Genomic DNA, 18,262 nt, shown 5'->3' on the forward strand with positions numbered 1-18,262 from the left:
GTAAGGGATTTTGTGGCAGTGATGAAGCCCCAGGCAACAGCTGGATGGGCAGTGATGATGTCACAGAAGCTGGGGGGATGATGTCACAGTGAAGCTGAGCAGCAGAGGAGAGCTTAGGAGTTGCTCCCAGAAATGAAACATACCCCCCAATATTTCTCCATGAAAATAGGGACATCCTATTCAACAACAGCAGCAGCAGCAATAATAATATTTATACCCCGCCCATCTGACTGAGTTGTCCCTGCCACTCTGGGTGGCTTCCAACATATTTAGAAACATGTTGTTGTTGTTTAGTCGTGTCCGACTCTTCGTGACCCCATGGACCAGAGCACGCCAGGCACTCCTGTCTTCCACTGCCTCCCACAGCTTGTCAAACTCATGTTCGTAGCTTCGAGAACACTGTCCCTCCATCTCATCCTCTGTCATCCCCTTCTCCTTGTGCCCTCCATCTTTCCCAACATCAGGGTCTTTTCCAGGGAGTCTTCTCTTCTCATGAGGTGGCCAAAGTCTTGGAGCCTCAACTTCACGATCTGTCCTTCCAGTGAGCACTCAGGGTTGATTTCCATAAGAATGGATAGGTTTGATCTTCTTGCAGTCCATGGGACTCTCAAGAGTCTCCTCCAGCACTATAATTCAAAAGCATTGATTCTTCAGTGATCAGCCTTCTTATGGTCCAGCTCTCACTTCCATACATCACTACTGGGAAAACCATAGCTTTAACATTTAACATAATAAAGCATTAAACATTTTTTAAAAAACTTCCCTATACTGCCTTCAGATGTCTTCTAAATGTTGTATACTTATCTCCTTGGCACAGGGGTTGCCCCAACATTTCTCCGATGAAAATAGAGACGTCCTAAGGAAAAGCGGGACGTTCTGGGATCAAATCAGAAATTGAGACAGCTTCTGTAAATCCAGGACTGTCTCTGGAAAATAGGGATATTTGGATGGATGGAGTGACTGGGACTTAATTAAAGAGAAAGTGAAAATGGATAAGGGGACGATGAAAAGCATAGCTGTCAACTTTTCCCTTTTCTTGCGAGGAATCCTATTCGGAATAAGGGAATTTCCCTTAAAAAAAGGGAAACGTTGACAGCGATGATGAAAAGTGGGCATTCAAAGAAACTCTTTCAGAGAAGGCTGAGCCAAGGCTGCAGGAGTTAGAGAAGTTGGAGTTGAGGAATCTGTGGCTCTCTAGATTTTGCTGGACCACAGATCCCCTAATCCTTGATCGCTAGCCATGTTGACTGAGGCTGACAGATGCTGCAATCCAGCAACATCTGTCTTGAAGAAAGAGTTCTGCACATGGGCAGGGAAATAAGGAGAGAGACAGAGGAGCTTCGAAGCTGGCGGGAGCTACCAATATTTGGACCTCTAGATGTTGCTGGGTCAGCTGACCATTGGCCGAGGTGCACAATCCTGCAGTTTGTTAAGGGCGCTGAGCGAGGTAAACTACAGTTCCAAGGATTCTTTTGGTGTTGTTGTTTATTGAATTTATATACCACCCTATATCCATGGGGTCTCAGTGTTAAATGTATAGTATTTACCTAGTCTGAGCCTCTTGAGAGCCAGTGTGGTGTTGAGAGCCAGTGTGGTGTAGTGGTTAAGAGCAGTAGACTCGTAATCTGGGGAACCGGGTTCGCATCCTCGCTCCTCCACATGCAGCTGCTGGGTGACCTTGGGCCAGTCACACTTCTCTGAAGTCTCTCAGCCCCACTCACCTCACAGAGTGTTTGTTGTGGGGGAGGAAGGGAAAGGAGAATGTTAGCCGCTTTGAGACTCCTGCGGGTAGTGATAAAGCGGGGTATCAAATCCAAACTCCTCTTCTTCTTCTTAAAATATCTCATTCCATAGGGGGAAAAGATGGAGGTGGGGAAAGAGGGAGAAAGTGCATTCCGGTTTCAATTTGTGGACTCTGCATTCTGGTTTTTATGTGGTCCCAGCTCAGTTGCTTCACTCCAAAGCTTCTTATGGGTGACCCATCATTGCCAGATCAGAAGAGTAATTTATTCTGCACACTCTGTCTGTCTCCCTGCTGATGAATTGTTCCCAAATGGAACCTGATTGTCCCAGAGATTTATTCCACCCCGAAAACCCCTTGTGGAAATCTTACAAATAATTTTTGGTGTCTGGTGCCGTGAAAAGTTTGCAGAGAGCATTCAGGTCCGATCGGGTGAGATTTTTGATAGAGCGCTTATGTCCTACAGGGTATTTTCCATCTCTGTTTGGAGGAGACTTAATTACTGTTTTGAAATTTGATGCCAGTGTTTGCGAGGCAATGAGGGACACCGGCCCCTGTTTTATTTTATTTTGAAAAATGTGAATTATTCATGAACCAGCGGGCTGGCTCCTTTCATTCACTGTCAGAGCCGCTCCATGCTTTACACAGCAATTCTGTTTGCTGCAGGTACACTGGCGTCTCCTGCAAGGAATGAATGACAGACATGTATCCTTAAATCCCCATTAGCCACAATGGAGGTATGGGGTATTAGGGGAGGGGTGGGTGATATATCTGGCAGCCAAAAAGGTAAAGGAAAAGGGACCCCTGACCATTAGGTCCAGTCGTGACTGACTCTGGGGTTGTGGCGCTCATCTCGCTTTACTGGCTGAGGGAGCCGAAGTACAGCTTCCGGGTCATGTGGCCAGCATGACTAAGCCGCTTCTGGCGAACCAAAGCAGCGCATGGAAATACCATTTACCTTCCTGCCAGAGTGGTACCTATTTATCTACTTGCACTTTGATGTGCTTTCGAACTTCTAGGTTGGCAGGAGCAGGGACCGAGCAACGGGAGCTCAGAGCTCACCCCGTCATGGAGATTCAAACCGCCGACCTTCTGATCGGCAAGTCCTAGGCTCTGTGGTTTAACCCACAGTGCCACCCGCATCCCTTATCTGGCAGCCAAGCAGATGCCAAACGTATTGCTCTGCTTTCCTTTGGACCACATCACCGAGACCAAGAGTGGGGAGTCTTGTTGTCTGGGCACCTCCACACACACTGCCCAGGCTTGCACCCAGGAGAGAAGGCACACTCCGTTGTCTCTCGAGACAGATGGATGCCAACAAGTGCAGGAGTGCCCCTTCAGATGCCCAAAATGCAGTAATATTGGGGAAACAATGCAGAACAACTGTAAAAGCAGAATTATATGTGGACAGTCCAGTAAAATTCTTCATGTTCACTGCCCAGGCTTGCACCCTGGGGAGGTTGACTTCACCCTCAGAGCTACACTCCATTGTATATTTTTCCCGTGTGGTGGAAATAGGCCCAGTCTACTGCGGCACCGAGGTTATGGGATGTCCTCCTGAACGAGTCTCAGACAACTCCATTTCTGCTCACCATCTGGCATAATCATTGAAGGATGTTTTCGTGCTGCCTTTTAACTGTATTTTTCTTTCTTTCAAAAAATATGTTGAGGTGGTCTTTTAATCTCCACGGACTGATAACATTTTAAATTTCTGTTTTCTCCTTTCTGTTTTATTAGTTCATTTTGCTCTCTGATGGATTGCATTGTGCGGATTTTGTGAGCCGCGTGAGTATTGTTTAAAATGGAAAAGTAGGTTAAAAGTAGCGTGTTATCAACTGTAGTCAATTAATGGCGCAGTGCTATCTCGTACCTCGGAGAATTGCATAGAACTTAATAGTACACAAAATGGAAATTGTTGGACTGGGCTTTGTATGCTCTTTTTCCGTGAGAAACCCATGCATTTGTCATTAAAAACGAAAACCCGCACCCAATTATCATAAAAATTCATCCATTTACTCTTCATCCACTTGCACGGTATTAAAACAAGATGCACATAAATCTAGAAGATGCTATGAGTATCGGTGACAATAGGCAAAGGAGAAATATGGGGCAACCCCCCCCCCCAATTCCCCTTAAAGGAACTATCACTGGTTATTGGTGAGTTTCTAATAGTAGGGAAATATTGGAGTATACTATGCATTCAGTGAGCCAACAGACCAGTTGCTGTTTAGTCGTTTAGTCGTGTCCGACTCTTCGTGACCCATGAAGTAGAGCACGCCAGGAACCCCTGTTTTCCACTGCCTCCTGCAGTTTGGTCAAACTCATGTTTGTAGCTTCGAGAACACTGTTCAACCATCTCATCCTCTGTCATCTCCTTCTCCTTGTGCCCTTCATCTTTCCCAACATCAGGGTCTTTTCCAGGGAGTCTTCTCTTCTCATGAAGTGTCCAAAGTACTGGAGCCTCAGCTTCAGGATCTGTCCTTCCAGTGAGCACTCAGGGCTGATTTCCTGAAGAATGGATAGGCTTGATCTTTGCAGTCCATGGGACTCTCAAGAGTCTCCTCCAGCACCATAATTCAGACCAGTAATTCAGACCATAACAGACCAGTAGCAGCACACTTACTTTGCATTAGAGGCATAGTGTGTGTTTGGGCGGGGGGTGGGTGGGTGGCCCCTTTTCAGGCTGCTACCAGCGACTCCCAGCTGGATCCTGAGAGTGCTGAGTTCTTCCAGTGTGGGTGCCTGCCAGCATGCCCCCCACCCTCATGCCTCGCCACCGCCACCTGCATGCTGCCAGGCCTGGCCGAGGGGGAGGGGGAGGGCACTGCCGGTGCCACCCACCAAGGAGGGAGGAAGGCAAGAAAGTGTCCCAGGGTGGAAGCCCCCCATCCCCCAGCACATTCCTCCACCCAGCTGCCTAATCTACCGGGGGCACAACACTTGCCCCGCACCTGCAAACCATGCTACACCACTGCTTTGTATAGAGAAGGTTCCGTGTTCAATCCCTGGCATCTTCTGGTGGCACTGGCCAGTTCCTAATCTACCAAGGGGCACAACATTTGCCCCGCACCGGCAAACAATGCTACACCACTGCTATGTATGCAGAAGGTCCTGTGTTCAATCCCTGGCATCTTCTGGTGGCACTGGCCAGTTCCTAATCTACCAGGGGGTGCAACACTTGCCCCGCACCTGCAAACCATGCTACACCACTGCTTTGTATGCAGAAGGTCCCATGTTCAGTCCCTGGAATCTTCTGGTGGCACTGGGTGAGAGCTCTGCCTGAAACCCTGGAGAGCTGCTGCCACTCACCAATTCTTTCTCCCCCCCCCCTTCTTTCTTACATTTAGATCTCACCTCTCCTCCAAGGAGCTGAGCTGGCATCCTCCCCATTTTATCATCACAACCACTCTGTGAGGTTGGTTAGGCTGAGAGTGAGTGACTGGTCCAAGGTCACCTAGTGAACTTCATGGCTGAGTGGGGATTTGAACCCTGGTCTCCCAGGTCCCAGTCCAGCACTCTAACCACTGCACCACACTGTCTCTCTGTTGACAATACTGAGCGAGACAGACCAATGGTCTGTCTTGGTGTATGGCAGCTTCTTTTGCCCTGAAATTCAGGGCTCCATGAACAGTTTTATGCAGAAGCAGAAGCCGAGAGATGATATCTCCCCACCGCTCATTTCCTCACACGTGTCCCAGGCTTTTGCCCTGTCTATTCTGCATTCTTTTAATTTTTTGCTTCCACTAATTATTTTATTACATTGTGGAGCTGTTCCAGGCATTCTGAGCATTCTTGGCAGCAAATTACTGGCGGTGTGAACGTCGTTGCCTCCAGCTCTTAAATTGGCAGGGTGCAAAAATCAGGTTGAGATCTGTGCCTTTAGATGCGTTTTGGCAAAAAAATAAATAAATGAGAAAGGCTTGCGAGAAGTTCTGTTGGGAGTGTTTAGCCAGAGGTCAGTGGAGCTTCTGACCAAAGTCCACCGAGAGAAAGTAGAGCCAAATGAACGAGAATCTTTTTCTTAAGTGCATTTCCTGCCCCAGCTACACTCAGTGGCCTAGTATAGGAATGAATTATCAGACTATAAAGTGGCTGTGGCCATTGCTACCCCTCCCAATGCCCTCCCCATGTTGTACTGCAAGTTTAATATTCCTGTGAAATTAGCCATCACAGTCAAAAGGCTTTGGGTTATGCCAGCTATTTGCTGGGAGATTCGCATCGCCTCCCTCTTTGGCCCACGCTGAAGAGTAAATAAACTGACAGAGCTCAGTGCGGTGACTCAGACTTTTATCAAGAATTTAAGGAAATGAAGCAGATTCTAGTGTATGATTAACCTGGTACAGCAAATATCTCATGTCCTTGCCTATAACCTCCAGGCACCGAGAGTGCGTAACTGCACCAGGGCGGAAGCAAGGAAGTTAGCAATATTTTGCTGTGACCTCAATGGCAGCTCTCTGCTTCTCCCTTCCGTCCCAGGCTGCTCCTGTCTCTGCTTGGTGTAGCCTCCACCTGTTCATGTTTCCTGCTACACACACACAAACACACACACACACACACACACACACACACACACAAACGGGAGCATTATCTTGCAAACGGCTCCTGAAGATCAGTTTTCCCCCTCTCTGTGTATGATTTGCATGTGCTCACCCACACCCTCCTGTTTCCCTCTGGTCGCAGTATTAATTACCGTATCTTTTGCTCTATAAGACTCACTTTTTCCCTCCTAAAAAGTAAGGGGAAATGTGTGTGTGTCTTATGGAGCGAATGCAGGCTGCACAGCTATCCCAGGAGCCAGAACAGCAAGAGGGATTGCTGCTTACGCTGCGCAGCGATCCCTCTTGCAGTTCTGGCTTCTGAGATTCAGAATATTTTTTTTCTTGTCTTCCTCCTCCAAAAACTAGGTGCGTCTTGTGGTCTGGTGCGTCTTATAGAGCGAAAAATACAGTGCCTCAGTCATGGACAGAAGGGCCAGGAAGCACAGCTTGGTGGAATGTCTCGCCTGAATCACTCGTCCTCCACAACACATTTCTCATTTATGACATGGACACAAATATGTATGTACCTGTGCACACACACACACTTCAAAAATCCTAGGTAGTGTTATTTGAAGAGCAACTGTAATCAACAAATTACGCTAGTAGGACTACAAGACGTTTTGTAAGGAGAAATATACGAAATGTTACAAAGTAGAAAAAGATAGAGATATTGATTATGAGATTGAAATGTACTAGGGAAAATAAGAAGTGCATTCTAAGAGATTAGACTGGAAAATTTTCAGACAGGACTGATGGAAGTCAAAAAAATGAATAAGATGTAAAAGTATGTTTAATTACTGTTGAAAATGATATGTTAAAAAACTAATATATATATATATATATATATATATATATATATATATATATATATATATATATGCAGGTTTTGGTGTCTTCGGGTGTCTTCCCGTGTAAGAGTCGGGGTGTCTGGGCGACGTTTCGACGAGGTCTCACTCGTCATCTTCAGGCTGGTGCTTTCGGCTTCTTGTTACTGGAACAGAGCAGAATCTGGTGTTTGAGTTTCTATAAATACTGTTGAGGGGTGTGGTGTATAGCCTCCAACGTTCTGGGCAGAGAGGAAGTTCCTAGATTAGTGTGCCTTTTCTTCTTTTGTTCCTTAATTACTTGAGGGATATCTTGAGTGATTTCATGAGTGATATTCTGAATACCACTGGGTGGGTCATTAAGTGTAGATTAGTTGCTAAAGCTTTCGTGTCTTGACCTCTTGAGCTTGTGAAGAGTTTTTCTGAGAAGATGGCTGTGCTGCATTTAGTTGTGCTCTGGCTTGGCTTCGTGTATAGGGGCGAGCTGTGATTTTGTGCCTTGTGCCAGCCAGATCTGTGTAGGGATTGCAGGGGGGTGCAGCATCCGGAGGTGCCACTATAGTTTGGCTACTGGATGGAGTCTGTAATATGTCTGTGGAGAGGGTCTGGGTTTGAGTCTGGTGTGGTTGATTGGTGACGGCGTTCTGTGTGCCTCTGGTTCTGGTGTCGGTTTTTGTGGGGAGGGCTAATTTCCAGATGTCTGGCAGGCGGGACGTGTCGTCACGCTTGTTCATGTTGTGAGGGTGTTTCTCTATCTCGATGGCTTCCATGATTATTCTCTTGTGGTGATGTTCCATGTTAAAGAGCAATTTGGAATCTGCAAAATTAATTTCGTGTCCTGTTTCTTTCATGTGTTGGAAAAGAGAGGAAGTTTTTTCTTCTTTTTTGACGGCATTCTTGTGTTCTGCGATACGTGCATTTATTCGTCTGTTTGTTTGTCCAATGTACGTGAAATCACTCAAGATATCCCTCAAGTAATTAAGGAACAAAAGAAGAAAAGGCACACTAATCTAGGAACTTCCTCTCTGCCCAGAACGTTGGAGGCTATACACCACACCCCTCAACAGTATTTATAGGAACTCAAACACCAGATTCTGCTCTGTTCCAGTAACAAGAAGCCGAAAGCACCAGCCTGAAGATGACGAGTGAGACCTCGTCGAAACGTCGCCCAGACACCCCGACTCTTACACGGGAAGACACCCGAAGACACCAAAACCTGCATTCCTGTACCCGTGAAAATCTACGAAAGCATATATATATATATATATATATATATATATATATATATATATATATCCTAGGTAGTGTGCAAGAGCACAAAAGCAAAACTTATTCAACCTTCATCATTATGTCTAACAAATGAGGAAATTGAAGTCTTGTCCTTTGGGGATGGGCGTGGGTCTACCTATTAATACGTGTGTGTGTGTCTCTCTGTGTGTGTGGTATTATGTACAGTACTGAAGTTCTCACCCTGGGCCAGCAGGGGGATACTGTAGATAGTTATGCAAATAAAGGATCAAAAGTGACGTTCAGTGATTGGATAGTTTCATAAAGCTGTTACAGTAACGTTGTACTGGAGCTCTATATAAGCAGGCTGACTGAGCCCTTCAGTTCAGTTCTGTCCTGGCCTGTGAATAAACAAGAGCTGTTTAAAGAATCGCTGTGTCGTCTGATATGTTCACCCACAACTTAACATATGGTAAAGGGGTAAAGGATCCCAGATGTTTACGTCCAGTCAAAGGTGACCCTGAATACATAACATTTGGCATTGACAGCACCACACTCTACCAACTGAGCTACCCAGCTAAAAGAACTGCTCATAGATGGCTACATTTCCGAGGCAGAACTGTGGCTATGTTGAGATTTGAACCAAAGACTTTCACAGAGATGCTCACTGGGTAGATTTTAGCACTTATTGCTTAGATTCTATGCAAAATACATAGATTCAGTATCTGGTAGAGTTGCAAGAAATGTATTTTCTCTCTTTTTCTTATAGGAATACATCATAACCAACAATTTCTGCCCAAGAACTGATGTCCCTGTGGTGGGACTACTCATGCTTGCAATTACCGTGCATCAAATTTCTACAGGCTGTTACTCAGTGTCACCTAAAATGGTTTCAACGCAGAGCTACCGCTGGGGACATGCGAACCCTGCCACGGAAAGGGCTCGTCCCTTGGTGGTTTGCTTGTTAAATCTGTTGTAGAAAGCGGACGTGCCGGGGCCTGTTGCGGAATGTGACAGTGTGGATGAGCCAAGCATTGCAGCTTCACGAGCCTGTAGCTGAGCTGTTGATGTTTCTGCCTTGAAATGAGTAGCTAATAACTCATTTGCTTGGTCTAGCTGACTGCATTCATTGTCTCACCTGTCATTTACAAATGCTGGGGGAGATACTGTTTCAGAATCAATAAAAAGCAGTGAAATGCCCACTAAGACATGGATATCTATGGAAATTTGGTCCTGGAGATACACTGTGTGCCACCCTCAACTTCCTTTCCAAGTTGAATTTCCTCCTACCTTGCTTTTCCCTACGGCTTCCATTTCATCTTTCTCTTCACCCCAAACTTGTGAACCTGTCCTGTGCCACTGGGATGTGGGTGATGCTGTGGTCTAAACCACTGAGCCTCGGGCTTGCCGATCAGAAGGTCAGCAGTTTGAATCACCACGATAGAGTGAGCTCCCATTACTCTGTCCCAGCTCCTGCCAACCTAGCAGTTCGAAAGCACACCAGTGCAAGTAGATAAATAGGTACCACTGCGGCAGTAAATGGTGGTTCCGTGCACTCTGGTTTCCGTCACAGTGTTCCATTGCACCAGAAGTGGTTTAGTCATTCTGGCCACATGACCCAGAAAGCTGTCTGTGGACAAATGCCAGCTCCCTCGGCCTGAAAGCGAGGTGAGTGCTGCAACCCCATAGACGCCTTTGACTGGACTTAACCATGCAGGGGTCCTTTACCTTTACTTCTTTTTTTATGCCACTGGGACACCCACCCGTTGTTGTTGTTGTTTAGTCATTTAGTCGTGTCCGACTCTTCATGACCCCATGGACCAGAGCACGCCAGGCACTCCTGTCTTCCACTGCCTCCCGCAGTTTGGTCAAACTCATGCTGGTAGCTTCAAGGACACTGTCCAACCATCTCGTCCTCCATAATCCCCTTCTCCTTGTGCCCTCCATCTTTCCCAACATCAGGGTCTTTTCCAGGGAGTCTTCTCTTCTCATGAGGTGGCCAAAGTATTGGAGTCTCAGCTTCAGGATCTGTCCTTCCAGTGAGCACTCAGGGCTGATTTCCTTCAGAATGGATAGGTTTGATCTTCTTGCAGTCCATGGGACTCTCAAGAGTCTCCTCCAGCACCAGAATTCAAAAGCATCAATTCTTCGGCGATCAGCCTTCTTTATGGTCCAGCTCTCACTTCCATACATCACTACTGGGGACACTCACCCACCCACAAATGGCTTACTTGACATCAACCAAAATGCACTCTTCTGATTGGTGATGCCAGTCCACAACATAGTTTCAAAGCTGAACACTGGAGAGGGAGATTAGAAGGGGCCAAGTGTAGGCAGTAGCAGTAGGTCCTTTCAAAGCGCTATGGCCCTAACTACTGCCAGAGGATTCTGTGTACTGATTCTGAGCCTGATCTATTAGAGCAGACTTTCTGCACCTCAGCCCTCCAGATGTTTTGAGACTACAATACCCATCATCCCTGACCACTGGTTCTGCTAGCTAGGGATCATGGGAGTTGTAGGCCAAAAACATCTGGAGGGCCGAGATTGAGGAAGCCTCCATTGGGGGTAGGGGAGAAATTTGGTTTGCTTTACATCTTAAAGGGAACCAGCTGGATTCACACTTCTCCCCAAAACAGTACCCAAGCTGAAACACAGCTATTCTTCAAAATGTTCACCCTTAATTTTTTTTTGGGGGGGGGGAATGTAGCCTTCCAACCAAATGACGGGTACAAAACTGACCCCTGGGGAAAGTGTGGATTAAAACTGCATCTATCATTAACTTATAGAAAACTGTTGCATCAGGGAAAATTAATTGATGAAATGTATGTCAAAGAAAGAGCGCAAGGAAATGCTGATGTATTTTTGACTTTTTTAAAAAAAGTGTGGAAATGTGGCAAACCAGGAAATGATTGAAAAATGAGAAACTGGGACAAATCAAAATTGACATATTCATTCATATTCATTGGTTCATTGACATATTCATTCATCCCTACATCACCTCTGCTTACTGACAGTTGCATCCTATCTTCAGCCCCTCACTCTTCCCAAGGTCCCCAGGGTCTGGGTTCAATGGGATCCTGACAGGTTCCTAGAGGGGGAGGGGACTGACTGCACAGTGAGCAGAGTTTGTGTCTTTTGTTCACCTCAGACCCTGGAAAAGATGTTCCACTGCCTTTTCAGGACAGGAATTATGCTGGCATTAAAGGACTGTCTTCAGACATCTTCTGAAGGTTGTATAGTTGGTTATCTTCTTGGCTCAGGTGTCGCATAACGCCAAACCCTCTAACATTTCTCCAATGACAATAACAACATCCTAAGGAAAAGGGGATGCGGGTGGCACTGTGGGTTAAACCACAGACCCTAGGACTTGCCAATCAGAAGGTTGGCGGTTCGAATCCCCGCGACGGGGTGAGCTCCCGTTGCTCGGTCCCTGCTCCTGCCAAACTAGCAGTTCGAAAGCACGCCAGTGCAAGTAGATAAATAGGTACTGCTCCGGCGGGAAGGTAAATGGCATTTCCGTGCGCTGCTCTGGTTCACCAGAAGTGGCTTAGTCATGTTGGCCACATGACCCGGAAGCTGTACGCCGGCTCACTCGGCCAATAAAGCGAGATGAGCGCCGCAACCCCAGAGTCAGCCACGACTGGACCTAATGGTCAGGGGTCCCTTTACCTTTACTAAGGAAAAGTGGGACATTCTGGGATCAAATAAGAAACTGGGACAGCTTCTGTAAATCCTAGACTGTCCTTGGAAAATAGGGAGACTTGGAGGGTCTACATTTCGAAGCTCCATAGTAATAATAATAATAATAATAATAATAATAATAATAATAATAATAATATATTTATACCCTGCCCATATGGCAGCTCCCAAAAAACATGATAAAGCATCAAACATTAAAAAACTTCCTTAAACAGGATTGCTTTCAGATGTTGAATACAATATTGTAGTAAAAGTTATCATGACATTTATGGCAAACATGCTATGTTGTGATAGTATGGAGCATACTGGTTGCTAAGCATGCAAATGCAAATGAGATCAAGATGGGAATTGCTGTTATGTCAGCCTGTGCCACAGAAGTAACGGTGGCTCTCTAAAGCAGGAGAATGCAGTCCTGTTCTAAGGGGGAGGAGCCATGATTACTGAGTATTCTCTCCCAGGTGAGGTATTAATATAGAGCGCCATGGCATGCAGAAGAAGAAGCATGTTGGATCAGGTCAGAGGTCACCTCGCAGGTAGGCACCATTCCCATTATAAGTTGGATTGTGGGGAGGGGAGGTGCGGCCATCACCTGCCCCTCCAGGAACTGGGTATTCCGTAAAAGGAATCTGGGGGTCCTGGATCTCGTCCGAAGTCCGCTTGAGGGGCTAGGGCCAGGTCAGGACCACAGGAACCCCGGGGTGAGCTTCGGTTGGTCCTCATCGACCTAGCTCCCCCGTTTGGTTTACCCCATTGGACGATCGCCCTGAGAGGTGGAGCCAGTCATAGTGGGGAGTCAATGCCTAAGCCAATACCGCTCACGTGATTGCATTTCAATAAAGTTGTGGCCAAAAATTTTGCCCAAAAACTTAAGCTAATATAAGTGTCCGTGTGTATTTATTTTGGGGGTGGGTCTTGGGGCCTTGAGACGCATTTGTAGTTCAACAACATCTGGGGACCCGGAGGTTGAGAAAGGCTGCTCTAGAGTAGTCTTGTAATCTGGGGAACCGGGTTCGCGTCTCCGCTCCTCCACATGCAGCTGCTGGGTGACCTTGGGCCAGTCACACTTCCTTGAAGTCTCTCAGCCCCACTCATCTCACAGAGTGTTTGTTGTGGGGGAGGAAGGGAAAGGAGATTGTTAGCTGCTTTGAGACTCCTTAAAGGGAGTGAAAGGCGGAATATCAAATCCAAACTCTTCTTCTTCTTCTTCTAGAAGAATAGAACTGGTCCTCACATATTCTGCCCAGTGTATGAAGCTGCTCCTTCCTTCTATCTCAAGCTCCATGCTGTTCATTTTTGCTTGGAGTGAGCCCAGAGTTTTAATATTATGAGTGAGAGAGGGAAGAAAGCCCCACTCTCCACTACTATATTCATAATTTTATAACCCCCTCTCCCCACTTTCCTCCCTTTCCATGCTCCCTCTGTTCTGTTATTGAACTGAGGGTAGCCTCAATCAGTCAGCAAACAAGCCATAGATGGAGGCGGCCATCGCAGTGCCTGCTGTGGCAGAGCTTGATCTTAAGGAACCATCAGGATTACAGATCATTGCCTGGCTGAATGATGTCTTTCCTGGAGGAAGCTTATTAACGATGCTGCACTCTGAGGCTTGGCTTCGAGTAATAATTCTTTTAGCCGCACAAGGGAGCTTGTCACTGCAATCATTCTTCTTCACCGCAGGAGCCGAGTAGGACCTTCCATGTGAATCGAAGAGCAAGCCACTTATCTCCTGTAACTAACTCTGTGTTGGCTGTTTCCATAAAGAAAGTTTTCATTTCCTTCCTTGCCTCTGGAAACCATATTTTTAAATGTTGAAACCTGTGACCCTCCAGACACTGTGGGACTGGAGCTGATGGAAGGTGTAGTTTAATTTCTACTTTAAAAGATCAGTACATATTCCAATGGTCGGGGTTCCCTAGCCCTCCAGATATTTGGACTGAATATGAGGAAATATGAGGAAAGCTGAAGCACTCCTTAACAGTAGGGCCTCTGGTATTATTTACAATACTCCTTTACCTGGCTGGGGCAGCGGGGATAGGACAACTTTTCTGAAAATCAACATGGCTTTTTGCAGAATGATGTTTTTATAGTGCCTTAAATTATTTCCATTCTGTTCTGTTGACAAAACAGCTGGCTTGCTATTGCCACAGATAGCTAAAGCTATGAAAGAAGCATTTCAATTTGTTTAGAAAACTTAATTTTAAGCATTTGTTATTTAAAGAATTGGGGAATTTTACTTCCTCAGAGTTAGGAACGGATGAATTTGTCAGTTTTGGTTTCTTTCAGTTCTAATTTTTCCAATCATAAATTCAGTCCTCTACATTTCTGCAGCAGTTTACAAATTTGTTTATATTTAAAAAATGATAATAATAAATCATCATGAAAACTCATTAGCATCTTTATTCTAATTTCTTCTAACCCAGACATTTTTGCATGCAATCCCCCCATTACATTGCATTTTAATGTGCTATTTTCATTCATTTTAAGTGTTTTCTGTTTCTATGATGAATATTAATTGTTCTTGTTCTCTGTGTGGTTCTTAAAAAACATTATTTGCACACCACTTAGAAATTCTGAATATTATACGGTACTGTTGTACCTCGGAAGTCGAACGTTTTGCGACTCAAACATTTTGGCTCCCAAATGCCACAAATCCGGAAGGGAATGTTCTGCTTTGTGAACATTTTTTGAAACCTGAACATCTGACGCGGGTTCCGCCGGTTCTGATTGGCTGCAGGAGCTTCCTGCAGCCAATCAGAAACCACGCCTTGGTTTCCGAATGTTTTGGAAGTCAAACAGACTTCCAGAATGGACTCCATTTGACTTCCAAGGTACAACAGTATAACTGTATGAACATCTGAAATGAAAATAAATTAATCACACTTTTCTGTAAAATATACATTTTAGCACACATTGTTTGGTTAGAGAAAGCCATTTCCGAGCCTCGGGAGGAGAGGGTGTTGCGGGCTGGCCCCTCCCACAAGCGCGGGGCTGGAGTTTAGCCCCGCGAGAGCCAGGGAATCCCCGGGGGCGTGCCTCTCCGCCTACCCCCTGCCTGCCAATAGGCGGGCCGGGGGGCGTGGCCTGGGCTATTTAAGGCCAGGCACGCCCCGGGATCTCCCTCTTCACTCCCCGGCAGCAGAGAAGGCATTGGCAGGGGTCTATTGTTATGCAAATGGATGGGGGGGAAGGACACGCCATCACCTTCCCCCGAGGAAAGGGTAGTCCGGTACAGGACTCCGGGGGCGTTTGCCTTGTCCGAGACCTAGTAAGGTGAGGGCCGCCGGCACGCCCACGAGCGGTGACACCCGTGGGGGTCCTAGCTGGCGTACTCCAGCAGGACACCCCCACGGTTTGTGTTCAACCCTTCCCGGTTCCCATGCCGGGTAGTCATAGGAGCCAATGCCTAAGGCCAATACCTTCAATTCTGTAATCAATAAAGTTGTGGCCATTTACGCCCATTAACCTTAACTAACGTGTCCTGTGTCTTCATTTCATTGGGGGAGGGAACTTGCCACGCAACTATAGTGCAAAATCTGGAGAAATGGGAATTTGAAGGACAGCCGCGCGTTTGTTCGTAAAGTGTGAATTTTCTCACCAAAAAGCAAACAAGCTAAAAATTTATCTTCCCCGTCCTCACACAGTGTACAAGATAAGAAGCTGGGCTGCAGAGCAGGGAGAGGCAGCGCTCTGGCCCAGGACCAAACTATTTCATGCTGGGAATGGATCGGTCCAGATATGGATGTGGCCAACCCTGCTGGTCAGTTTCCTTTTTCTCATCCATCTTCTTCAGCCTCCTTGACACCCGCTCAGCTACTTTCTTCCAAAGATGTTATCTGTCAGCCACAGTTTGCCTGCTTGACTAAGCATCAGCTCAAACATGCCCCGGACTGACGGATCTTTCTGACTCGCTTCCCTCTGAGGCTTTTGTCGGTGGAGGCTGCCAAGGATGGCAGCCTGGGAAATCAAAGCAAAGAAAGCTCACATTGAAAGGGGGAAACCCGTTTTTACATCTCCTTGCTTGTATTTTGCTTTCCAGCGAGCCGAGCCTTTGATTCCACCAACGGGTGGCAAAGGCGAGGAGGACAGAAGCTGCAGTCCTTGCGTACTGTTGGGTCATTGTCCTTATGTCATTGGCTGGAAGAGGGATCACAATGAATGTTCCACACAGCAATTCTTATGGGAGCCAGAGCTGGCTTGCTGGGGGTGGAGAGCCAGTGTGGTGTAGTGGTTAAGAGCAGTAGACTCCTAATCTGGTGAACCAGGTTCGATTCCCCGCTCCTCCACATGCAGCTGCTGGGTGACCTTGGGCCAGTCACACTTCTCTCTGAAGTCTCTCAGCCCCACTCACCTCACAGAGTGTTTGTTGTGGGGGAGGAGGGAAAGGAGAATGTTAGCCTCTTTGAGACTCCTTCGGGTAGCGATAAAGCGGGATATCAAATCCAAACTCTTCTCTGCTGGTTGCCTGACAGGTGGGTTGTGGTTGCTTACTGGGAGGGTGTCAGGGACTGGGCAGAGGAGGAATGGTGGAGACCGCCTCCCCAGCCCGACCTTTCCAGAGAAGAAGGAGACAGTTCAGAATTGCAACTGGGAGGGAGGTCACAAGCTCAGAGGCAAATGAGGGGGAAAACTGGGAAATAATGGGAGAGGAGGAGGAGGGGGAAGCACCAGGGCAGGGACAGCTGACGCAGTGTCTTTAGAAAGCATTCCATACGCAGAAACACTAAATCACACTTTGTGCATACGCAGAAGCTCTGAATCGTGACCTGCTCATGCGCAGACGTGGCACTGCGGGTTGCGAATGTGCCTCCCACACGGATCCCGTTCGCAACCCGAGCATCCACTGTACATTGAAGTCATCCTTTTCTTTGATTTTATTTTTTGCTGAGATTTTAGCCATTTGTTATTTTTTAAAGCCCTAATAGAATGTACCAGGCAAATCCCGCAGTAGCTATATGAAAAGATTCAGAGGTGCCAAGTTGTCCGCAAGATTGTGGGGACCGTCATGCAGGTGCAATTTGCTCAGGGCTACCTGAAATGCGGGCCTTGCCCCCTTAAAACAAATTTCTAGGAGGCCAAGGAACCTTTGGCCCCCTAGAAGCACACCTGAAAAGACACCTCCCATGCCAAAAACCACACTCCTCCAGAACCCCTTTTGTAAAAGGTGATGGCTACCTTGCAAGAGACGATTTTCTGTACGTTACAGATGTTTGCAGTATCAGTGGATTGAGGCAATCCAATATCTTATGGTATATCATAGCTGTCAACTTACAGATTTGAAAATAAGGGACCAGCAGCCTCGAAAATAAGGGATCAGTAGCTAAAATAAGGGATTTTCCAAGCACAGGTATGTTCAACTTCTGAGCCCCTCCAAGCCAAAGGCAGAAAGCCCAGCCAGCAGCCAAACGAAGCCTCAAGCGGTGGTTCCCACAGCGCAGCAACCCGGCAAAGGGGATGTAGGAAGGAAAACCACCGTCACCTCTCTGCTGGGAAGCGCTGAGCAAAGGAGAGTCCCCAGGCAACGCGGCTGATTTGATCAGCACAAGGCATGCAAGCTCCATCCCCCAGTCATTCTTAGACTCCTTATTGGGTGAGCAACGCAGCCAAGCAACACAGTGGGAGCCTCCCTTCTCCCTGGCCGGCAGGGAGGGAGGGAGAGGAGCTGCTTCCTTTGAAATCCAGGAAATTTAAGGGACATCATCAATAAGGGACAGCAGCGGGACATGGCACTGGGATAAGAGACTTGCCCGCCAAATAAGGGACGGTTGACAGGTATGGGTATATCAACTGTTTTGCATTCAGAAAGTGTCCCTAATAAGCTACGGCCCAGAAATCTGGCAGGATTTCTTCATTACAGCACTCCAAACATCCCATCACTTTAAAAGAAAATAACAAGCAGAGCAAGGAACTCAAGGAGCAGAATGAACCAGAAAAGTGACCTCATACAAATTACGATCATCCTAGTATGTAAATATGTTTCATATTCCAGAGCTCTGTCATACGCCAGAATGTTTTTTTAAAATATTCGCCAAGAAATAAACCATATTGGAGGAAACAAGTCCTTCCTTCCTTTCCCTCCCCTCCCTTTTTGCCATCTTTGCAAAAGTCAAAGCTGATGAGTTCATGTCTCGACCCGGGCCATTTCTTAGATCCCACTGCATAATGGGAATGGACTCAGTAAGTGACTATACAACCTTCAGAAGACATCTGAAGGCAGTCCTACAAAAGGAAGCTTTTAA

At 46.7% G+C, this 18,262-nt stretch overlaps 1 long non-coding RNA gene across 1 annotated transcript; it reads left to right on the forward strand.

Moving 5' to 3' along the window:
- The first annotated feature begins 12,452 nt into the window (after positions 1 to 12,452).
- Positions 12,453 to 13,802, forward strand: LOC309521700. Its single transcript, XR_014214753.1, has 2 exons — positions 12,453 to 12,543; positions 13,704 to 13,802. It is a non-coding gene; the product is annotated as an uncharacterized lncRNA (long non-coding RNA).
- The last annotated feature ends 4,460 nt before the right edge of the window (positions 13,803 to 18,262 follow it).

The sequence above is a fragment of the Podarcis vaucheri genome, assembly GCF_965113315.1.
Source record: "Podarcis vaucheri genome assembly, chromosome: 17".
NCBI classification, from domain to species: Eukaryota; Metazoa; Chordata; class Lepidosauria; order Squamata; family Lacertidae; genus Podarcis; species Podarcis vaucheri.